This window comes from Microcebus murinus, chromosome 9 (genome assembly GCF_040939455.1).
Source record: "Microcebus murinus isolate Inina chromosome 9, M.murinus_Inina_mat1.0, whole genome shotgun sequence".
NCBI classification, from domain to species: Eukaryota; Metazoa; Chordata; class Mammalia; order Primates; family Cheirogaleidae; genus Microcebus; species Microcebus murinus.
In genome coordinates, this window is record NC_134112.1 from 48733362 (window position 1) to 48739638 (window position 6277).

General features: G+C 34.0%; 1 pseudogene; it reads right to left on the minus strand.

The window, feature by feature from the left end:
* Positions 1 to 670: 670 nt before the first annotated feature.
* Positions 671 to 1825, minus strand: LOC105879332 (transcription elongation factor A protein-like 8; annotated as a pseudogene).
* Between the last annotated feature and the right edge of the window lie 4452 nt (positions 1826 to 6277).

Genomic DNA, 6277 nt, shown 5'->3' on the forward strand with positions numbered 1-6277 from the left:
TTAATCATCACCCACATTGATTACAAAACAGCTGCTTGGGAAAGGACAAACAAAATCAGATCTAGGCTATTATTTTTGTATCATTGCATTGATGGCCACTGTATCATGTTCCCAAATAGCTATCCATTTATCCACTGCATCGAAACAACATGAAGTGTTTTATTAAAACTATATAATCCAGGATATCACAAGAGATCTACTGAATCAGAATCTTAGAGGGGAGAGCCAACAGTACTAGATTTATTTTGAAATATGTGTGTCATAAGTTATCTAATATACGGTAAGGTTTGGAACCCACAGAACAGGACTTCCTTAAAAACTGACTTTTAAGGATTTTGTAAATTTGGATCTGTTTTTCTGTATTTCATTTATTCTCTAAGTTTGCTGTCAAATGAAAGGTAGAAAAATGTTTGTAATGTGTGACTTTAGCTTATCTTCTGCAGCTATTTATTAAGTCTCGCAATAGCAATGGGTACTAAGTCATAGTATTCTTCCCAATTTAAATAAGGAAACTAATGCAAAGATTTTCAATCTCACACATGGAGATTTTCAATCTCAGCACATAATAGGACAGGACTTCATAATCAAGTAAGCTCACAGTTAGGACATACTTAGTTTACCAAGACCCATTATGACTGTCTACCTATGTAGAATTTTATAAGGCAATAACTTTTTTTTTTTTTATCTGTAATAATTGCCAATTTATTCCTCTGGCTATGAGAACCAGAGGTAATTTGGAGTTTACATTTCTTTTTATGGTTCTTTCATTTAAGAGTTTAGGTGTCCCCAATGCCCTTTATATGCTGGTTGCAAATTATTTGATTGACTCTTACTTATAAAAAAATCCTTAATTCATTTGTGTGTGAGACACGTGTTCATTAAAAAATACATATAAGCAAAAAGCAAAGAAAAAGAAAGAAAACTTCACACCACACAGAAATAAGCATGGTTAAGTTTTTCATATATGTTATATGTATGTATACACACACGCGCACACACACACACAATTTGGAATTTTAGCCTACATACGTGAGCTGATACTAAATATGCTTTGTAACCTGTTACGTTTTACTTTACATTATGGAATGAGCATATTTCCATGCATATGTGTGAAACGTCCCAATTGAAAATTAGACCTGGAAAAGGGGTCAAAATCCAAAATCCATTGAGATGCTGGTAACAAGGAAACTACCTAAAACAAAATTTCACCAGATGATTAAAAGTAAAATGAAGGTCAAAGATACATCAGAAAACGCTAAACAGAAAGAAAACCAGGGCCAGATTTTCTTATCAGGCAAAAATGAATTCAAGGCCTAAAGCACACAGGATAAGGACGGCTGCGAGAGTGTCTTTGTTTCCAATGCATCATCACAAACTTGTTTCTTACTCTTCTTATCTCTTCCCTAAGCCTTTCCAGCTCATCTACTCCTCTTATCATTTCTTCAGGGTCCAAATGCCTAACAGAAGTGTCCTCTTTAAATCCCTGGCCAGGCTGAGTAGGCCCTCCCCTGGGGTTTCCTTCTGCTTCCTGGCTTGCACCTTCTTCGGAAGGTTGAGGATTTCCTTCTGCCTCCTGCTCCTGTGGTACTTCTTCCGAAGGGCGGTCTTCCTCTACCGTTGGCACGTTCTGTGTTTTTCCTTCATTTTATTCACAAGACTTTTGCATGTTGAGTATTTTTTATTATTTCCTTTTTGAATAAATTAATCCTGCAGGGATCCGGGGGATTTTCCTCTTCCTTCCCTCACCTTGTGTCGCGCCCAAAAAACCAAGAGTCCTGAAAGGATCCGGAGCACTTTCCTCCTTCTCCAGCAATAGGGAGCTGCTCGGCAATAACTTTTTGACCATAAATGATCTTAGAATGTTTTTAGTCTAAATGTATTAGATGTTGAATAATTTGGTCCACCTCTCAGCTTCTGAAACAGTAAGAATTAATTAACTTTCCTTTTATTTGGTTCTGATTACTTCAAATTTTAAGAAATTCAGAATAATATGAACAAAAATAAGAACAGGTAGCAGGTGTGAGATACTGTCAGTAAGAAGAGTGCACATTTTTTAATTAAAATGGTAATCAGAAATGTGCAGTGGATCACATTTCAGGGCTAAGGAGAAAACTCATGCCAGATCTGGGTCAGGTAAAGGGACAAGTGAAATGCTGAATGTTGAGGTGCAGTTAAAAAAAACATTAATAAAATTGATTCAATCTGGAAACATCTATTTGTGCATTCTTCTGTTTTTTTCCTCTTCCTTGAAGAAGACATTAAAAAGCATGATGGGGGCCGGGCGCGGTGGCTCACGCCTGTAATCCTCTCTTGGGAGGCCGAGGCGGGTGGATTGCTCAAGGTCAGGAGTTCAAAACCAGCCTGAGCAAGAGCGAGACCCCGTCTCTACTATAAATAGAAAGAAATTAATTGGCCAACTGATATATATATATATAAAAAAAAAAATTAGCCGGGCATGGTGGCGCATGCCTGTAGTCCCAGCTACTCGGGAGGCTGAGGCAGAAGGATCGCTCGAGCCCAGGAGTTTGAGGTTGCTGTGAGCTAGGCTGACGCCACGGCACTCACTCTAGCCTGGACAACAAAGCGAGACTCTGTCTCAAAAAAAAAAAAAAAAAAAAAAAAAGCATGATGGGATGGGGTGAAGGTCTTTATTTAGACAAATGGTTGGCAAACTTTTTCTTAAAGGGCTAGATAGTAAATATTTTAGGCTTGAAAACCATAAATTCTCTGTAGCAATGGCTCAACTTTGCTGTTGTGTGAAATCTGCCAAAGACAATATGTAAATGAATGGGTGTGGCTGTGTTCTGATAATACTTTATATATAAAAATAGGTAATTGTCTATAGTTTGCCTACCCTAGAAGCTTTTAAATATGAGGATTTTTTTAAATGTACATGCATTTTTCTTTTGAATTTAATTTTAAACATAACTGATTAAATTTGACTAAAAGAAAATACTTTAAATTAGTTGAGAGAGAATGTAAAAGTCTGTCTGCATTTTTGGTAACCAGGGTTGCCTTAAATTACTAATAAACTCTGAAACTGCTACCAAAATCATAAATTTTGTGATGGAGTTTAATGGAGGCAATTGCAAATAATTATGCCTATTTACCTGGCTAAAAAGCTTAATAATGAGGTTGTATTTTCCATTCCTGAATTTTGATTTACTTTAGTCAGTTTTAAAATTTTGTGAGAAGCAAATATTGTCAGGAGAAAGCTAATCATCAATTTGTGACAGCTGAAACCAGCACAGCTGGTGGATGAGTGTTTTAATGTATTTCTAGATTAAGCAAGGCAGTTTAAAGAAAACATCATGCAAAAATTCAATCTGCTATGGGTTTAAAATAAAGTCTTCATCTGTGTTGTTGCAGAAAGAATAGCTACCTTATGTTTTGTCATATTGTGGATTATCTTTAATGAAGCGTGTATCCCCCAAAGCATTATTGTGATATTTTGTGTTTGTCTTGGTCTACACACTAATGCAGTGGTTTAGGTTTAGTGAACAGAAGAATGGATTTTACTCTTAGTAATGCCCTGGCAGGTTTTCTTTCCTGAAGTTGTAAATGAAAGCAATTCACACACATTTAGAAGGAGACCTTTGCTATTGATTTCAATGGGCTTTCACAGAAATTATAATGCTGATGTCTTGGTCTCTTGAAAAATTACAAGAGGTTCTCATACACAAAAATCTTCATTTTTTCCCTCTAAAATGAGACGTAGTGCAGTGCTATATTCAGTTTAAAAAAGAGAAAAAGAATCTCTATCATCATTTATATAGAGGTATATCTATCTATATTTATCTATCCATCTATTATTATCTCATCACTCATATTTCTGTCTATTCATCTGTCTACTTACCTACCTACCTACCTGTAGGAAGATATGCCCCACAGTGATATCTTGGTGGCTTGACCATGAATCCATGACTCTTAATTATTTTATTACTATCTTTTACTTAGTTGTATTTTTGTATTGCTTTTATAAACATATATTGTTTTTCTAATAATAAAAACACAATGAAGTAGTATTTAATAAAGACAAGTATATTGTTAATTGCTCTTTGGAAGAGAAAATATCAAAATATTTAATTGTTTATTTAATTAGGTGAACCCATTTAGAGAGACTGATAAGAAGACCAATGCATATCATTATGGAAAGGGCTACCATTTTTTTTTTCATTAAATTCAATTTCTTCAAGATGAGTCCTTTTTCTTTCTTCCTTTTCAAGATATTCTTATTGTAGCTTTTTTCTAATTGTGGATTCACAAAGATTTTAGGTGATCCTCAATCACCATTACATTGCTATTGCCCTGCTATGGTTTCCCCATGCTGTGGCTCTACTTCTGACACAGAGAAAGTTATTACCAATCTAAGGACATTCAGTCATTCTATCCACCTACCTACCTACCTACCTACATATCTATCATCATTTTTGATCTATCTAGTCATCTATCTATTATCTCCATCATCTCCCCTTATTTCCTTGTGTCCTTTCTTATAAAAACAGTAACATAGTGTATTAATACATGCTTTCTTGTACCTTACTTTTGTCACTTAACAGTATATTCTTGGTGATGAGAAATCATTTGTGATTCTTATAATAGTTTCTCCTTTGTAAGCAACATATCTTATACTTCTGTCTGCTTTTAAAATTTTCCCATTAATTTCATTTTCATAATTTTTACTAATAGTTACCTATTATGTTTTTCTTAATATTTTCATTAAATTTGCAAATATATGGCTATTATCTCTTAAAATGTTTCTTCTGTCATATTCTCTTTCTCTTTTCCTTCTAAGATTCCAATTACATGCATATGAAAGTATATAATATCTCACAGATCTCAGATACTCTATAATTTTTTTCACCCTTTTTTTCTGTTTTGGGTACTTTCTATTTTTCCTTCAAGTATGCTGATTATTTTTCCTCTGCTGTGCCCAGTGTGCTGTTAATTCCACTGAATACATTCTTTATATATTGTTTTGTATATTTTAGTGCATCTCAGTTTAATTCTTTTTTGTTTATAGTTTACTTTTACCTACCAAAAATTCCTCATCTATTTATGCATGTTTTCATCTTTTTCTACTAGATTTTAAAGTTATACATATGTTAATTAGCTTAATTTAGCCATTTCACAATGCATCCATATTTCAAAACAACATGTTATGCATGATAAATATGAGGGGACTTCAAAAAGCTCATGGAAAAATGGAATTAAAAGATAAAAATAAAAAATATAATTTTATTTTTCAATAAAAGCTCCATGAAGTTCAAGACACATTTATTAATGTAAGCAATTATACCAGCCATTTAGTCCATCCTTAAAGAGCTGAGGGTACTGGAACTTTAACCATGCCAAGGCAGTCTATTTTACATCATTAACTGAAGAAAATTGGATGCCTTTTAGAGATTTTTTAAGACCGGGAAACAAAAAGAAGTCAAAAGGTGTCAAGTCAAGACTGTGAGGTGGATGCCTAATGATTTCCCATTAAAATGCTCACAAAATTGTTCTTGTTTGAGAGGAATGTGCAGGAACATTGTCATGGCAGAGAATAACTCTTTGGTGAACATTGTCTCATCCCTTCTTAAAACAAGTTATGCATTTGTAAACTGCTGATTTCATTGGGAAATTGTCCCCATAAACTTTTTGTAAAGCATCAATAATTTCACCATTCTTCCACCTAAGCTTCACTATAAATTTGATGTTTATTCTTGCTTCAGTTTTAGCAGAATTCATGTTGCTCTGATAGGGGCTCTTTTCAAACTGATGCCTTATGTTTCTTAGTGCCTCACACTAGATCCTGAGCAAACATGTTACAAGTTAGTATGAGCTTATTTTGGTGCCCCTCCCCCAAAATAGAAATCCTTGAGTAGTTTTTACATAATATCACTTTTCATGAACTTTTTGGAGATCTCCCATACACAATATTTGTCAATTAAAAATAAGTAAAAATGTTTAAAAAAATATCACAGTTATCTTACTATCCATTTTCTGATCTGATAATTCTAATATCTGTATTTATCTGTTGGTCTGTTTCTATTCACTATTTTCTCTATTTTCTTCCTTTTTCACATATCTTGTGATATTTTATTGCATGCTGAACATTGTATATAAAAAAAACATTAGAAACTCAGGCAAACACCTCCAAAAGAAGCAACTCCCTTCTGCAGCACTGCATGTGTTTGAGGCTAAATCAATCTAACTTGTGGCTAGGCTAGGTCTGGGTTATATTGCAGCTTTACTTTGATTTTAGTTCCTCATTGGTTACAAATATTTTGAG